The sequence below is a fragment of the Heteronotia binoei genome, chromosome 21 (genome assembly GCF_032191835.1).
Source record: "Heteronotia binoei isolate CCM8104 ecotype False Entrance Well chromosome 21, APGP_CSIRO_Hbin_v1, whole genome shotgun sequence".
Classification (NCBI taxonomy): domain Eukaryota; kingdom Metazoa; phylum Chordata; class Lepidosauria; order Squamata; family Gekkonidae; genus Heteronotia; species Heteronotia binoei.
The window spans coordinates 162065649-162084148 of record NC_083243.1 but is presented as its reverse complement, the minus strand read 5'-3'; the positions used below and the strand labels follow the sequence as shown (position 1 = coordinate 162084148).

At 42.3% G+C, this 18500-nt stretch overlaps 1 protein-coding gene across 1 annotated transcript in view; it reads left to right on the top strand.

Moving 5' to 3' along the window:
• LOC132589394 (uncharacterized) overlaps positions 1-18500 on the top strand; it is a 160238-nt gene that overhangs the window by 78165 nt on the left and 63573 nt on the right. The window contains exon 2 of the mRNA XM_060262117.1: positions 961-1056. The gene's annotated coding sequence lies outside the window, so the exon portion shown is untranslated. The remainder of the gene's footprint in view (positions 1-960; positions 1057-18500) is intronic.

The window sequence follows — 18500 nt, the reverse complement described above, 5'->3', positions numbered from 1 at the left end:
ATAATTGGTGCTATCATTATCATTTATTTATTTATAAGGTTGGTTTTTAAATTTATTAATTCAGAGTTTGTATTTATCTAATAAACTGGCTATCTAATTCTTTTAAATGCATAATTACTTATAGTATTAGTATTCCAATTCATATTTTAATTTTTCTCTTACTACTATTTTTATTGGTAATTATTATCTACTTAAAGAGAAAATATTTTTGCTAAGTATATCTGTGAGTGTACGTATGAATGTATGAGTGTGTGTGCGCCTATGACCATATGCTTATGTTTATATTTATATTTGTATGAATATGTTTGCATGTTCGTAGGTGTGTTTCTATGTGTGTATCTTTACATGTATGGGTATATATAGGTATTTGGTCAGAATACGGTAAGTAACCACAGACTTAAAGTCTATAGGTGAATGATGTAAAGTGAGTAAAGAAACTTGAAGATCACAATTCTAATCTTACTTTGGTGTTCAGAAAGTCTAAGCCTTCAACCAACAGCTGAGAGGTGGGCTTCCTGGTGCAACCCAGTTTAAAGGGACTGTGGAGGGAGCCCAAGACAGCTGAACCTGTGAGGAGAACTCTTCCTGCATGCCCAGCTACAGCTTCTGTCGTGCAGCCTTGTTTAAAGGGGCTTTGCAAGAGAGCCCAACAGAGATGAGCCCATGGGAAGAAGCCTCCCTGTGGCATAGCTTGGGCTCTCTTGGCAGGAAAAGCCACAGCCAGCAGAAAGGAAGGGCAGAAGCGCCTCCCACCCTCCTCTCAGCTGAGTGTGGCTCTCTTCCATGCAGCTGTTTTGGGGGCTGTCTTTTGCATATATCTTGTATTAAAATGTATTTGATCAAATAAACATGGAAGGTGTTTGGGGTAAAATGGAGAGATAGTCTATCTGAAACACTGGTTGGGGAAGAAGAAGAGGCAAACTTCATTTGATTTGGAATTTGTACATGTGTTCTTTTAAGGAGCAAATGATGACTCACCTGGCAGCAGAAGAACCCATGTTCACTTCCTGTACGAAGGAGCATCTGTAGACAGCCCAAGGCACATGCATCCTACATGTAAGTCTTTTGGCTTCATTGTTGCAGCACAAGATATGTAGAGTACAGACATTGCATCTAAATGTATTGCATCTGTATTTAAAGATACTGTCATGTAGGTGTTGAGGCAGGAGAGGTAGCAGTGATTTGAGTTGGCATAACCAACTTGTATTGGTCAAGGGACATAAGAAGGCAGTCTGAAGTTCAAAGGCTTTTTTGTTTTAATCAGAAGAAATTGGCTGTTTGGATTGTTGACCACTCAACATTTTTATCTTGTCTTGACCCCTTTTGCGCACACATGTGTGGAAATCTAAGCATGAAGTTTTAATTTCCCCATACAGTGCCTTTTGTACTTTCTTATGTCTCTTTCTTCTAATAGAAGACTGATATAAAGTTTTCCTTTTTAATTTTTTAATTTTGTTTTTGTGTTGTGTGCAAAGCTGAGTGCTGCTAGCATATGCTTCAGCAGTTTCCATCTTCACATTGCTTTAGATGAGATGCCATTGCCATAAAGGGTCATTGGATCCTTTATGAACTGATTTTGGTTACTGTATATAACTGTGGCACATAGAGGTTTTTCAGAAAATTCTTTGTTGTTGAGAATTTATTCTCAAGAAGATTGTGTGCAATTTTAATGTTTAATAGAGAATAATCACTGTGTATGAGGATATAAGAACACACCCTATATTTGTATAGAACAAATGTTAGGTGCTTGAAAATACAAACAATTTTATTTATCGTGGTGAGTGTTGTTCTTCTGTGGTTTATTCCACCGTGGTCTTGATCTTGTTAATTTAATTGCCTGAGATAGGAGGCAATTACAGCCACTTCCCTTTCAGACAATCAGTGTTAGGATGCTTTCTTTTCTAGTATGAGGAAGCAGCAGTGGCTGAAGTAGTACCCAGGGAGCAGGGAATTGAACAGGAAAAGAAAGCTCTTGGCTGCAGGGTGCCTTCTTGTCTGATTGCTCAGCACCACCTCCTGCTACCTCATGGTAGCACCTGAGGATTTTTTGCCCAGTGAAAGGCAGGGAAGCAGGAGTAGGTGTCAGGCAATGGGAAAATATGACTGTAGTATACCAGTGTTTGATTTGTTGAGATATTACAGTAATGTGTACATTTAAAAGAGAACTCAAGGCACATTCCCAGCACAGTGAACTATTTTTGACACACCTATCTTCATCCTAATAGTTCAATTGGTTAGTTTCTATATTTTATCTTGAAAATATAAATAGTGAAGATTGTGAGTAGCTGAAATGTCTTTGGTACAAAGGTAAGTTATATACACTGGATACAATTGTGCAATTCAAAAACCCTATAAATTTGAGTTTAGTCAATAGACAGGCAAAGATAAGTGATCTCAGGAACTTGCAAGACATTTGCTTGGCCCTACCCCCTCTCTGCATTATTATAAATGCATATGGCTTTTATTCTTGTGCTGTAAGGGCCATGTTCCTTACTGATTTGTGTTTTTTTTAAAACAGGAAACTGTAGTACTTCAAATAGAAAAGTAAGCTATAGGCATGATAACTGAAGTACAGGCTATTCTATTTTTAAATGCTTATGTTTTTAGTATTGTAGTTCAGTTAAGTTTCCATTAAAGGGCCTGTACACTGCAGCTTAATCCTAAACAGAAGATCCACTTTCCCAAAGATGTTGTGTACTTGTAGTCAGTCCTAAAATTAAGTAATTTTATTTACAAAATTCAAATCCTACCTTTCTGCTCCTATTAGGGCTGTCAAAGGCTAACAAATTCAAAATATACTTAAAACCAAAGAAAACCACATCATTAAAACAATTAAACCCAAGCTAAAATATTCAAAACTGTTAAAGAACCCAAATAGGCAGGAAGGCATGATCACTGAGGGAATACCAGATGAAATAAAAAAGTCTTCACAGCAACAGTCAGGGAGCAACAGAAGGGAGCAGCAGTCTCTCTCTGAGGAGAGAACGCCAGAATTTTGATGCCATGACAGAGAAGGCCTTCTTCTGGGTTGCGTGTGTGTGATGTGCTGTCAAGATGCTTCCAATTTATGGTGACCCTATGAATGAATGACTTCCAAAATGTCCTGTCATTAACTGCCTTTCTTAGGTGCTGCAAACTAAAGGCCATGGCTTCCTTGCAGTATTCCACCTGCTCAGGGGTCATTTAGTAGAAAAAGCTTTCCAGGAACTCATTAGCCTAACTTATTTGCATAAGTTATTTGCATATGCCACACACCACTGACATCACCGGAAGTGTGTCAGAAGGCAACGTCCACCGCTCAGACTCCTTCCCAAAATCTCCAAGTATTTCCCAACTCAGAGATGGCAGTCTGGAGAAAAATTACTTCAAAAGCACAAAGAAAACAGTCAAGATATTAAATGATTTCTATATCACAAACATTCATCAGAGGGCATGAATGGCCTGTCAAGTTACTTTTGGGGGAAAGAAAGATGGGGAACATATGACAAGGAGAGACAGAGGAAGGAAGGAGAGGAGAGGGGTGGGGGGTGAGAGAATGGAGGGGAGAGAGGCTTCTCAGTCTGCATTCCACACACAGGGAAATTATCTGCCTGCTAAGTTTGCAACAGCTCTTGAAACCAACCCTTTGCTGGACAGTTTTTTTTAGTAGTGACTGGAGTCTGGGATTTGCCACTTCTTTCTGGCTTACACCATTTTTCTTTCATGGTTTTTTTTTTTTTTGCACTAATTTCATTGATCCAGTAAAAGGCCTTACATTGATTTTATTCTTTTTTCTGTAATTTTATTTTTCCAGTAACAAGACTGGGCTTTTTTAGTCTGCCCTTTTCTCATACTGATCATCACAGTGTTTTTTTCCCTGCTCCTTTTATTGTTTCTGCTTTATCATTTCACATTGCTTCAATAGCTGTCTTGTAGGCTCTGGGTACCCTATGCTGAAGGGCACTATATGCCCTCCCCATCCTGTCTCTTGGAGAGACAGAATAGCTGACTTCCTCCATAAAGGGGGGGAAGCCCTCTATCCTCTCTCCTGGGGAACTGAACCTGATTTGTGAGGGAAATCTCCAGGAAAGCCCCCCCCCTGCCGCCCCCTTCCCTCGAGGGCAAGTGCACTCAGCCAAGCGAGGCCAAGGCTTGCCTTTTAGTGTGGACTGAAGACCACCCTCCTCCATCCAAAGAAGTCTATCCCCCACCTCCTCAGAACTTACTGAGCAATAGCCAGTCCAGCAGGATCGCCAGATAGGCAGTAACTCCAAGCAAGGCCTCAACCTCTCACCTTGCAGGGCTGAGGGGGTGGGGCCAGATTTCCAAAGAGCCTACACTGCCTTTGAAGAGCCAATACTGTAGCCTTTGAAGCTCCAGCTGACTGCAAGAGAAGCAGAACTGTAGCAGAGACAGGCACAGAGAACTTCACCATGTGCTGCTGCCTTGGAGAGCCAATTTGGTGTAGTGGTTAAGTGTCCAGACTCTTATCTGGGAGAACCGGGTTTGATTCCCCACTCCTCCACTTGCACCTGCTAGCATGGCCTTGGGTCAGCCATAGCTCTGGCAGAGTTGTCCTTGAAAGGGCAGCTGCTGTGAGAGCCCTCTCCAGCCCCACCAACCTCACAGGGTGTCTGTTGTGGGGGAGGAAGATAAAGGAGATTGTGAGCCGCTCTGAGACTCTTCGGAGTGGAGAGCGGGATATAAATCCAATTTCTTCTTCTTCTTCTTATAAGGTAATAAATGAATAAATACTTTGTTTCTTCTCTCCCAACATTGTTCCTGTGCATTCCCACTGGAAATGAGCCCTGCACCTGCTTAATCTAAGGAATTACTGTTTATTGGATGGATATTAAATACTTTAGGTATCTAGCTAGATATACTTTTCTTTTCAATGAAGATGTTTACCAGTAGGTGAAATGTCTTAAAGACATCTCGCTCAGAGGGCTGATATAGGCTAATTGAGAGTATTTTGTTGCAAAAATGTTAATCACTATTAAATAATTAATTCAAACGGGATAGCTTGGATCACAGAAAGTTTTGATGGAATGTGGAATACAGCCAAATTAGTAAAACTATCAGATTATGTACAAAATAGATAGAATAATTCAAGTTTAACTTCTTTGTAAGTGCTTGGGTTTATGTGTATTGGTTTCACCCTTTTTGGGCAGGAAAAATGATTTTGTGGTACTAGTTCACAAGGGCTAGAAATTTAAGGCCACGGTCTAAAGAAATGTGAAAGCAGCCCTATGATCTTCATACGCCTCCTGATTTATTTATTTTTTTTTTTTAACAGCAGCCTACCTGGTCAATCCTGAAAGTCTGGAATGGATTTTTCTTGGAATGAATTTTCCATTAAGTTCTCTGGGCCCATTTCTTAAGCCACAGGAGGAGTGGCAGCTACAAGCTTAGACAGCTTCAAGGGGGGATTGGATAAACATGGAGCAGAGGTCCATCAGTGGCTATTAGCCACAGGGTATAGATGGAACTCTGTTGGGTCAATGATGCTTTGTATTTTTGGTGCTTGGGAGGGCAACAGTGGGAGGACTTCTAGTATCCTGGCCCCACTAGTGGACATCCTGATGGCACTTTTTTTTTGTTTTTTTGCCACCGTGTGACACAGAGTGTTGGACTGTGTGGGCCACTGGCCTGATCCAACATGCCTTCTGTTATGTTCTTATTTTCTTAAGTAAAAAAGAAATCTTCAATTGTGTTTGTGTCCTTTATGAAGTTTATATACCCACTACCTGGCATTAGATTGTATGGCACATATGGCTTGACCAGACAAAATCCCATTTATGTCAGATCTGGCTCTCATAACAAATGAATCCAATACCCCTGTTATTGACACTTCTGTTTTTAAATGCAGGGCTCCAGGTGTGCTGCCCAAGAGGTGGGGAGCAGATGAGAGGACATGGAGAGAAATATATAAGAGAAGCTTTTACTGCAACAAGGAATTTAAAGATCTCCAGGTTATAAACCGTCAATCTTGAGCACATGCACTCCCCCCCCACACACACACACCTTGCCTGTATATACCATTGTCATGATTTGAAGGAAATCAGACAATATGCTTTGTTTTATTAAATAGCTGTTTTCTATTCATGCTTCTAATTTTGCCATTGAGTGAATAGCAAATCCATTTGATGTTAAAAATAATGTTGGCTAGAATAGATGCTCACGTTTTTAAAAAAAGATGTTTTTTTTCTGCTTTATAGCCCAATAGGATTGCCAGGCCCTCTCACCTGTCCAGCAGGGTGATTTGGGGAGGGGCGTTCGGGGGGGGGGGATGCTCTGGTATTTGGGCAAAACACTACAGAGATTTTTTCCACTCAAAATCATAGTTTGCCCAAATACCAGAGCCTCCCCTGTGCAACATCCCCAACATGATGATGTCACTTCCAGCGGATGTCATGCAGCGACATCCCTGTTTAGGGGAGGGGTTCTCCTTGCTGGCCAGCTGATCCATGGTGGAGAGGAGCCCCTGAAACTGGCAGATCCCCTACTGGAACCTTGGGGGTTGGCAACCCAATAGTCCAAATTAACAAAATGAGCAACTAACTATTGTTATTTTCTCGAATTTCACTCAAATCTCTTATAATCTCACTCATGTTGCAGTAATTGTAGAACTTAAAATATCTTTATTTAGGAGGAGTCTCCTCCACATGTATTCTTAGTAAGACTGTGAGGAACATAATGACTTTTATTCTCTAATGGTGTTCCTCATGTCCTTATAATGTGCCCACAGAATTACTAAGTCATTTTCAGAACTTAGGTTCTTTGTTCTAACATAAAATTTCTATGCTGTAACCCACCCTGAGCTTGCTTTGGCAGGAAGGGTGGGATAGAAATCCCATTAATAAATAATAAATAAATATGCAGAGGTTGTCCTCTACTCTGAGGCCCCACTTACAGTTTTTTAAATGGTGGTTTTCTTTTAGGCTGCCAAGCAAAGTTCATCCTATTTTTATTTATGTTATTTATAGTCTGTCTTTCTGGCTGAATCTCAAGGCAGATTGCAGAATGTAAGTCAAATACAATCAACAAGACAACACATCCAATAAACAAAGCAGTGGTTTTTGGATTGTAGAAATCTGCGAACAAACAAATCTGAAAATGAAGCTGAAACAAAGCCTAAGCCTTAATGTAACATGTTAAATGATGCAGAAATTATGTTGTAAGATCATACTTACATTAACAATCAGTATATACTATATACATTAGTCAGCAGTCCATACTGAAACATTTTTCTGAAATATTTTGTTACAGTACAGCTCCAGTTACCAATGTAAAAAGCGCTCCTGAATAATTCAGTTTTGTGTAGTTTGTGGAAAGCCAGGAGAGTGGGAGTCTTCGCAGGGTGGGAGCCACAACAAAGAATGCATGTGTAGAGGCTCTTGTGGGTTTTCCCCATTTTCAGGGTGGCCCATTGTGAAATCATATAGCTATGAGGGACCAAGACCATGAAGGGTGTTGTATGTGATAATTGAAACCTTGAATTGAAACCAGTAACTGATGGGCAGCCAATGGAGTGACTGCAGAGTGGGAGTAATATTCATTTTCTACCTAGCTTCTGAAAATAACCAAGCTGTGGAATTCCATACCAACTGCAGTCTCCAAGTTGAGTTCAAGTACAGAACATTGCAGTAGTCTAGTTTTGAGAATATTGTGGTGTGACTCTATGTGGCCAAATAAGTTAAGTTGGGGTAGGAGGCCATCTTATGGGTTACATTACTCTGGAAGAAAGCATTTTTTTGCAGCTGAATTAACTTGTTTCTCCAACAGCAATGCTGGAGCCATTATATCCCCATAGGCTTTTATCAGTTGAGCCCCATCAAAAGTGGAAAGTATAGTGTTCTTTTTCACGTTTCCATCCAGCATGATTTCTGTCTTGTCCAGGTTCACTTTCAGTTCCTTCACTTTTAGCTGTTTAACCATAGGACGTAGGCAGTGGCTCAGGATCTCCACTGCATCACCAGGGGATTTGGATAAAGAGATACAAAACTGAGTGTCATCAGCATTTTCCAAAACTATGAATGATTTCTCCTAAAGGCTTTGCATAGTGGTTTCTATGACAGGGGGAGAAAGATTACACCCTGTGGAACCCCACAAAACAGCTCCCAGGGTGAAGATAGCTGTTCTGCATTCAAGTGCATCAACAGGATGGCATGATGTGCTATATCAAAGGCTACAGATGGATCCAGTAGGAGAAACAAAGTAGTATTGCCTTTGTTTACTATCAGACACAGAACATTAGCTAAAGCCACCAGGGCCATCTGTGTCATAGCCAGGCCTGAAACCAAAATTGAAAAGAATAGAAAGCACATGACATACAAAAAAGACCTAGTGCTATTCTCTGAACCACTCTTCCTGGGAAGGATTTGTTGGAGTCAGTGTGAGTTTTCCAATAGCATCTTTCTACGTGTCTTCTCATCATTTTTAGGTTACTAAGATCCATGGTAAACTACAGGGCTGGCTTGTACCCCAAGGGTGGGAGAGGTCAATAAGGAGCAATAGCTTCAAGGAGGTTCAGTTTTCTGCTACACTGCAGCCTCAGCAAAGCAAGTGTTTTGAACCCTAAAATCCTCCACAGCAAGATTCATGAGCCTCCACGCGTAGACCATTTTAACTGCCCCCCCCACCTTTGCAGGGTGATCATACCATATTCAGTGTTGTATTGAATAAATAGTGCTTAGACCATGGTTCAGGCCAAATCTCCAACCCTGAAACAAGCCTCAAAGTAAAATATTAAGTCCAAGGTCTGATCTCTTTCATGTATTGGACCAGTGGTGGGGCATTGGGAAATCCTGTGTGTCAGGGAAGGTGGGGGGAGAGGAGAGAGCCGCTCCATGCAGTCCCCAGCAGAATCCCATTCCTGGTCACAATGGAGGCCCTGCAGCCTTCTTTCCTTGTTCTGGGTTGATATACTATCAGGCCTTCCAGCACCTCTTCCATGCTGCCAAACAGGCTTGGATTGGAGCTCTATTGCTAATGAGCACCCTGACCTGATTATCAGATTCTTTGATGCCTGCAGCTGGGAAGCCAATCATTTGAGCTGCTTTCAAAGGAGCCCCAGAAGGGTCTTCAAAGTCTCATGCACACCCCTGCACCGAGCCTGAATATTTGTGGATTGCCTCCATCAGGAAAGAGTTGGTCTCCAGCACTCCAGCAGCACCACTCCTTGGCTGTTAGACCTGGACATGGTCCCCCCAGGAAGGGCTTACCAAGCTCCAGATTGGGGGCCAGCCATGCCAGACAGAGCCCTCCCATCCAAGTGTGGCTGTGTGCCTCACGTTTTGCTCTGTTTGCAAATGTGCCACGGCTCAAGCACCCGCTGATGCCCCAGTTTGCTGACACATCTTTGCAAACAGCAGCCATTTTGCAGGGGCTCCATCTTCATACAGGGCTGACCCTGCACTAGGCAAACTAGGTGATTGCCTAGGGCATGGCCTTCTGGGGGTGCCAAATTGGATGCCCCCCATGTGATGGTGATGTTATCAGTGCAGGAGGGGCAGAAGTTAGCTTTCCTTATGATGCCAGACAGTCTAGGGCTGGCCCTGTCTGTGTGACCAGCCGTTTTCCATGCCACGCTTGGACCATGCAGCTGGTGGCATTTCCTTGTGTGTGTCGATTCGTCTTCAACTGGGTACAGCTCAAGTGGAAGCTCAGCTGTGTTCATAAAGCTCCCTAGGAGAACTGCCAGTTACTTCCAACCGACTTCACAAGGTTGTTGTGAGTGCAATGGATTATCCCCCCCCTTTTGTCTCAGGACTCAGCTCTAAGGAGTTATGTTGCAGCTAGGCTGTGGGGGGGACCAGTTAGCAGTTTTCAAAAGCCCCCTCCCTTCCCCTCTCCTTTGCTGCAGGCCAGGTGGGTCTGGGAGTCCAAAGGTGCCACCTGGTCACTAGCCTCCAGTGCTTACATTGCACTTGAAGGATTGAGTTCCATTGTCAATTTTGTAATTTTTTGTATTAAGCCTGTGGAAGCTTCAGAGAAACAGAGGCAGAGAGGTGCCGCCTTCGTAGCTGTCTGCTACTGTTGGCTTTTTTTCTACAGCAGTTTGATTCGTGAAGAAGACTCTATCTTGCCAGTTCTTGGTTGAAACCATTTGAAGGAGTATTGGTCCCAAGAAAGACTGTGCATATTATTGAACTTCACCTATTTTGTCCTTTCTAAGGACCATGCATATTGGATGATTTCATCTTATGTACAATTTATTGCTCTAAGTGTTTGTTTATGTTTCTGTTATAAACTTTAATGAGAATTTGTTGAGCATTTTGGAGGCTGGTTTAGTCACAGAACCCTTAGGGCAGGGTTCCTCAAACTATGGCCCGCGGGCCAGATGCGGCCCGCTGAGGACGTTTATGCGGCCCGCCGGGTTATGACAAAATCAGACCGGAACTCGCGTTAGCAACGCACACTTCCGGCACTGGGCTGAGGCGGCGGAGACAGAGTGTGAGGTGATACCGAGGTGAGGTGAGTTCCCAGGCCGGGGTGTGTGGTGTGGGGAAGGGAGAGAGATGCAAAAGACGGAGAACTGACGGCCCGCGGCCTTGTACAGTAACGGCAGTCCGGCCCTCCAACAGTCTGAGGGACAGTGAACTGGCCCCCTATTTAAAAAGTTTGAGGACCCCTGCCTTAGGGGCTCCCTTGCTACCCAACTGGGTATTGGCAACCCTATACCTAGGTGGTGAACAGTTGTCAGTACGCACCTACTTTACCAAGACTTTAAAATTGTAGTCATTTTGAGAAGGAAAGAAAAGGCTTGCTGAGGCCATTAATTTTCAAAAGGATCTGGTTCAGCGTCCACTTAAATGAATGTAAACAATCACAGGCTTGAAGAAGACACAAAATATCTATCTGCCAGAAGAACCCCCAAATACTATAGCAATATGTATGCAACATAGCAATACAGTGTTATTCCTCCCTCCAATCCTTTGGTCCAGTAACATCTTTAAGACAAACAAAGTTTTATTGTTTTTAGCTCAATTAGCATTTCTAAGAAGCTGGGGTTGTAAAGTCATTAACCCCACTAATTTCTTTGCAGCCCAGAGGGAAAATCACACATGGACTCTACCACCACATTCATGCCTTTGAGGATAATGATCTCTCTTCCTTGAAAATTTAAATTGGAAGCCCCAAGTCCTGTGCTGGTTGCCCAGAGGGGGCTTAGCCCCCGCCGGGAAAATCTGGGAGGAGCCGAAGCCCTGGAGCTCCCGCGTAGTTTACACCTATGCTGCCAGTCATAGTAAAAGAGTAAAGGGTTTTTTTGGAATCCAGAGCATAGCTTTGTGCTGTGGACAGCCAAAGCCAGGAATGACGAAAACAATATTGGTTACACAAATTATAGTCAAAAAATGACTCTCAGCGATTCTCCTACCACCAAGCACTTGTTCCTATGGAAGGTGGTACCTAGAGCTATTTAAAGTATTATTTATTTATTTATTTATTACTTTACATTTATATCCCGCCCTCTCCGCAAGCGGACTCAGGGCGGCTTACAGTATCATAAAAACAATCAATTCCATAAAACATATAAAACCATAAAACATTTATCAAGTTAAAAACTAGTACGCTATCTCAATCTAGTCTGGCGGTATTGGGTTCTGACTATGACCGCCAGCTTCTGTAGGATGTCCGGTGGCAGCCCATTTTTAGTCAACCAGAAAAGCCTGCCTAAACAGTTCGGTCTTACAGGCCCTGCGGAACGCCGACAAATCCCGCAGGGCCCTTATAGCTTCTGGGAGGGTGTTCCAGAGTTCTGGTGCTGCCACCGAGAAGGCCCTAGATCTTGTTGCGGATAGCCTGGCTTCTTTTGGGCCAGGGGCAGACAGCAGATTTTTTGTCCCTGATCGCAGTGCTCTCTGGGGGATATATGGGGAAAGGCGGTCCCGTAGATAGGCAGGTCCCTGACCATAAAGGGCTTTAAAGGTTAATACCAACACCTTGAAGCGAACTCGGAACACAACAGGCAACCAGTGTAGCTCTCTCAGCACTGGCCGAATGTGCTCCCGTCGTGGTAGCCCCATTAACAGCCGTGCCGCAGCGTTCTGCACTAGTTGTAGTCTCCGGGTTAGCGTCAGGGGTAGCCCCATGTAGAGAGCATTACAGTGATCTATTCTTGAGGTGACCGTAGCATGGATTACCGTCGCTAGGTCGCTGCGGTCCAGGTAAGGGGCCAGCTGCCGTGCTTGCCGAAGATGGAAAAAGGCAGATCTAACAGTGGCTGCCACCTGAGCCTCCATTGTAAGGGAGGACTCGAGGAGCATGCCTAAGCTCTTGACCTTGGGGACCGGTATTAGTGGCACCCCGTCAAGGGCCGGCAGCTGGATCAAGGTCAATGGCCAAGTCCTCCTCCTCTGCTGCTCGAGCAGTGCAATAGCTAGCCATGTCTGAAACACAATCAACTGCAAAGCATACTTTCTCCCCATCCCTCCTGCACATATTTTAGCAGTTAGATATATGTGTTTTCAAGCAACTATAGGAAATGAAAGTTCAGAGTTCAGAATATGCAATACTACCAGGGTTCATGTCTGTTAGAAAGCATGGCAGGCTTATCCTGACATTTCCCTCCCTCCCTCATCTGCTGTTCATGTCTTGTGGCTCTCAAACATCTGACATTTATTCTTTGTGGTTCTTATGTTAAGGAATTTTGGCCAACCCTGGTATAAGGTGAGCAATACTGTGTGCAATTCTGGTCACTGCACCCCAAAAAGGATATTATAGCATTGGAACAAGTCCAGAAAAGGGCAACTAGAATGATTAAAGTGTTGGAACACTTTCCCTGTGAAGAAAGGTTAAAACGCTTGGGGCTATCTAGCTTGGAGAAACGTCGACTGCGGGGTGACATGATAGATGTTTACAAGATTATGCATGGGATGGAGAAAGTAGAGAAAGAAGTACTTTTCTCCCTTTCTCACAATACAAGAACTCACGGGCATTCGATGAAATTGCTGAGCAGTCAGGTTAAAACGGATAGAAGGAAGTACTTCTTCACCCAAAGGGTGATTAACATGTGGAATTCACTGCCACAGGAGGTGGTGGCGGCTAAAAGCATAGCCAGCTTCAAGAGGGGGTTAGATAAAAATATGGAGCAGAGGTCCATCAGTGGCTATAAGCCGCAGTGTGAATATATATGTGTGTGTATATATGTGTGCGTGTGTGTGTGTGTGTGTGTATAATTTTTTGGGCCACTTTGTGACACAGAGTGTTGGACTAGATGGGCATTTGGCCTGATCCAACATGGCTTCTCTTATGTTCTTAATATAAAATATTTCTCCTTTTCTTACCATTAGAAACCATTGCAGGTGGGGAGAAATCCTGCATGCCCCCCAGAGTTCCTACATGTTACATGTAATTGGCATATAATTAAGTATTTATATATAGCCTTGCTTCTTTTCACACACACAAGCACCAAGATCAGAGTTTATGTACGGAGCATTTAGCTTTATGTTTCTGTTGTGCCAACTCTAGAAAGAAGTTAATTATGTTTTATTTTTCATAACATAGCGATAAAGGGTCGGTATGTAGCAGTTATAATCACATAACTAATAAAATGTGGCCATCATATTTATTAAATAGTCCAGAATATCTGTTGGTTTTTTGTGTCTTCCTGATTATCCTAATAGCAGCCTACCTGAGAATCTCATTTCACCCAAATGTGTGCACTGGCTGGAAAAGCATAATTCTGTTTTTGTGCAGTCATCTAGTTTGAGCTTAAGCCTGCTTAAGCCTGTCAGCTTCTGTCAGTAGAAACTACAGTACTGTACTTGGGAGGCTGTAGAGTCCACTTTCTGCTTTACCATTTTAAGTGGAGAACTGACTGAATGCACCCATTGATGTACACAGCACAGATCAGTGTATGAGGTCCAATACAAGCTATGATTATTCCTTGCCTTTACCCTCATGTTGGTGAGGTAAAAGCCATCTTATTCTAGTGCTTTGCTTCAGTGTGTGTAGTTTGCTTCAATGACTCATCCGATGCAAAAGTTAAGAGGAAACGTGTTCATTATCCATCAAATACTTCTTGTCTCCTCCCACCCTTTCCATAGAAACTTTTACAGTATCTCCATGAATAGTGCTGTTTTGTCTGAATAAGTAGTCCTTGTTTTATGAAGCTGAATCTACTTCTGACTCCAGCAGTTTTGGGTTTTAGCCAGTTTTTATGAATATGAGTTAGTGATGTTAAAAGTGCTCAGAACACTGAAACAAAAACCGTTCTCTGGTTTCTCTCTGACATTCTTGCTTCCTCCTTATTACTTATTTGATGCTTTCATCCATATTATGTTTAAATGCTTTAAGTCTTTCTGACCAGGAAATTTATTTATTTCCGTATACAGTATTTATATTCCACCCCTTCCCATAGCGGACTCGAGGTGGATTCCAACATAATAAAACCTTAAAACCAACAATAAAACATCAGTGTAATTAAACAGTTAAAACAATAGATCAGAATTAATTGAGATCAGCCTGGATAATGTGGACACAGAAGGCATAATTATCATAGGTAACTTAGATTGCCCAAGGATGTCAACAGTGTCGGCCCAATCAGGTGCAAGTTATTTCTGGGAGGCCAGTTGGAAGGTATAACAGGATGAGGACGCCCGCCTGCCTCAACCATAGGCCTGGCGGAACAGCTCCATTTTACAGGCCCTCCAGAATGATAACAAATCCGGGAGGGCCCGAATCTCCACAGGGAGCTGAAAAAGCCCTGACTCTAGTCAAGGCAAGCCAGACGTCCTTTGGGCCAGGGATGGTTAAAAGCTGTTGTCTGGCCGATCGTAATGGCCTTCTGGGCTCATATGGGGAGAGACGGTCCCGCAGGGGTCCCAACCACATTTTATCTTTATTATAATACTCTTGTAAATCATAAGCTATTTGTATATAATTCTGACCTCATGTAATGAGGAAAACAAGAGTTATGCTTATTATTCACTCACAGTTTGTGAAAAAAACAAGTAATATTGACCAGTCTAGTATTGTGTTCACATAGCAGATAACCTTGCATGTACTAAAGGACAGTATAATTTTAAAAGATCACAGATATATTCCATAGATTGAGGGGAGAGTTGTACCACTCATGTAAATATCTCCATCAATATACACTTATTGCCTACAGCACAATCACATTCCTGCATAGCAGTGGGTATCCATGGGGCAAATACTTTATTTTCCAAGGTGAAAAAAAAGTTAGCGTTTGCAGTCTTGGAAACTTAGTCGTGTTAAATTGAAATTAACAAAGATTTCATCTTGTCAGCTGTTTGTTCACTATTGTCCTTGCAGAAATTGATAAAATGCTCTCTTATCAGTGTGTATCTTTTATCTTTTATAGTCACACCCCTGCCTTCCTGCTGGCATGTTAGAGGATGTTTTGGTAGAAGATCCAAATCAAAAGTGGAGGGCAGCTAACATATCCATCAACTTCATATGTGTGTAATACAGCTGGTAGATCCAGGATTTGGATATGCAAGATCAGATTCCTGTTTGAGGCATAATGTCTGGCTAAACTCCTTCATAAGATGTTTGGGAAGATAATATGTAGCCTTAGTAAGCAAGGACGAGGGAGAAATGATGTGGCATGCTTTGGAGATACTTGGACAAAGGCAAGTCAGCAAAAATAACGTTACTGGAAGAATAGCAGACCCACAAACTAATACTATACATATATTCTATCATAGCATAATTGCCAACACAGCATGTAAGGTAATGGCTGATTTCTTAGTGCCTCCTGCTGTGTTCAAGGGCTTGCTTCAGCTACTGTTTCCCGTGGTTTGGCTTCAGACAGTTCCCAAACCTAATTACCCTTGAATCTTGTATTTAAAATCCTTTATTAGTAATTGATATCCAGCTGGTATAGTCAACATCTCTTCCAGAAAAGAGAGAAAAGGGAGGAAGAAGCAATTTTCCCCTTTTATGAACATAATTGGTAATATTTGTATTTTTGGAGTTTGTGAACATTATTCAGAAACATCAGAAACTTTGCTGGTGGTGCATATCGTTACTCCTCTGTAGCAGTATACGGCATGAGTGGGAGGCATAATCTGTACAATAATTCCATTTACAGAATTGGCTAGGGAACAATGAAGTGTTAAAGCTAAGCCTATAAATCATTGTACCCTCACCATGAACACAAAGCCTGCAGAAGAAGAAGATGACAACCACAGATTTATACCTCGCCCTTCTCTCTGAATCTAGAGTTTCAGAGCGGCTTACAATCTCCTTTATCATCTTCCCCCACAACAGACACCCTGTGAGGTAGGTGGGGCTGAGAGAGCTCTCACAGAAGCTGCCCTTTCAAGGACAACTCTGTGAGAGCTATGGCTGACTCAAGGCCATTCCAGCAGCTGCAAGTGGAGGCATGGGGAATCAAACCTGGTTCTCCCAGATAAGAGTCTGCACACTTAACCACAAACTGGCTCTCAGACTGTTTTAATGTGTATAAGATATGGTTTGCTTTCCATTGGGGTCTGAAGAGCTCAGACTGTTGATTGCAATATAAGAAACATGAAAATTAATTTCTGTGTCTTATAACTAAACATTATGGGTAAATTAATGGTTTCTCATGGGTGGAAGAGAAACCGGGCCAGCAAATGCTGCTATTGTGTAAAGACGTCATAGTATGCCTTTTTCAGATGTGTGTTTTCCTTTGTTCCAAACTTCATGCTATTCCATTTCTTTGGATGATTCCAAATTCTAACTGGCTGACTTGCTCATGGAAGAATCAGAATTGTTCACATACTGGCACATGATCTGAAAATGTAACATTTTATACAGAGAGTGTTCAACACACATAAATTACTCCTGAAATCTGAACAAGAGGAAGATCAGGACACAATCAACATAGGGGCAAGACTCGCTTTTGGCACTTACCATGATGGGTCATTCTCCTCTGAGGACAGGAGGACATCTTGGGTGTTTCCTACTATCCAATCAGGGAGGCAGGAAATAGATTATTTCCTGGGGTCTGGGAACACCCACCTTTCTCCAGTTTGAGTGACTCTAAGAAGCAGTCTAAGCAGTCTAAACTTGAGCAGTCTTACTCAAATCAAGAACAGAAACAGGAACTATCTAAGCCAGGGGTGTCAAACATGTGGCCAGATCAGGGGTGTCAAACATGTGGCCAGATCAGGCCCCCAGAGGCTTCTATCAGGCAACTCACTGGCATCTCCTTCCTTCTCCCTCTCTCTTGCTTCTTTCTGCATCAGATGTGCTAGAAAGAGAATTTTTGGAGCTTTTTAACCCTTTTTCTGTGGATTACGTCGGAGAACATGGAAGAGCCTTGCTGCAAGCATGCGCGCATATCCAGCAGCCTTTTCTCTCCAGTGAGGAAGGAAGAATCTTTAACCTTGCCCTGCCTGATTGCTGTGAAAAATGTCGAACCCAGAGAGAGGAGCCACTGGATCTTCTGTTTTCACATCTTCAGGCGCAGCCACTGCAAATCTTGGTTTTGGTACTGTGAGTAACCTACCAGTGATAGGATTTAGTATCCTGAAGTTAACTAAGAATCATTTCTCATTCTGGCTGTCGCTCCTAACACAAAGACTTGAGATTTATGGAGCTGAAAGAGTTTTGTCTGAAAATCCCCCTGATAATGAGCAAGAAAAATCAAATTTTAAACGGCTAGATGGTTTTGCAGAAACTCTCATTTTAGAATCTGTTGAGGCATATGAAATTCCTCAATTGCACACTTAAAACTGCAAAAGAAATGCTTTAATGCCTTAAAGATAAATATAACGAAACTCCCATAAGCACTATTCATGATTTAAAGGGCAAAATATTTGGTTTTCAAGTGCAAGAAAGGGGGAATGTGACTAAATGTCTGAAGGAACTCATGTGCATGCAATCCAGACTACAGGAGCTCGATGAGGCTATTGCAGAAAGAGACTTAATCTCAACTATATTGAAAGCTCTGCCCAGTATTTACAAACCAATTAAGATGATTTTGAGACTGCAAACAGATTTGAGTCTAGAAGTCCTGTTAAATGCTATCAAGGAGGAAGCAGTCTCCAGATCTGGGGACAAGAACACTGAACAAAGGAATAGCAATTTTAAAGCACGTGTTTCAAATGAGGGAACACGGGTGCCATCTTGTGGCCATAGAAATAATAGCAGCCAGAAATTTTTAAACCAGAAATTTTCCAAGCCACATGGCCCAGGTGGGAACAAAGAAAAGAACAGAGAAAGTACTATGCATGTTAATAATTTGAATTTTATTGGTGAAAGAGGAAGATTTTTGATTGATAGTGGATCTTCTATGCATATTTGTCGATATAATGGCATGTTTTCAGAGTTGGATGAAAGTCAGAGACGTGAAATGATAGGTGCCAACCAGAAACCCTTACAAGTTTGTGGTGTGGGTGAGATCAAAATGAAATTGCTTACCAGTGATGGAGATTTAATGCCAATAAGATTGAAAAATGTAGCTTATGCACCTGAATCAATTGAGAATTTACTTTCAAGCCAAGTGCTTATAAGAAATAATTATGCTGTATATCTTGATAAAGGAAATGAAGGTGAAGTTA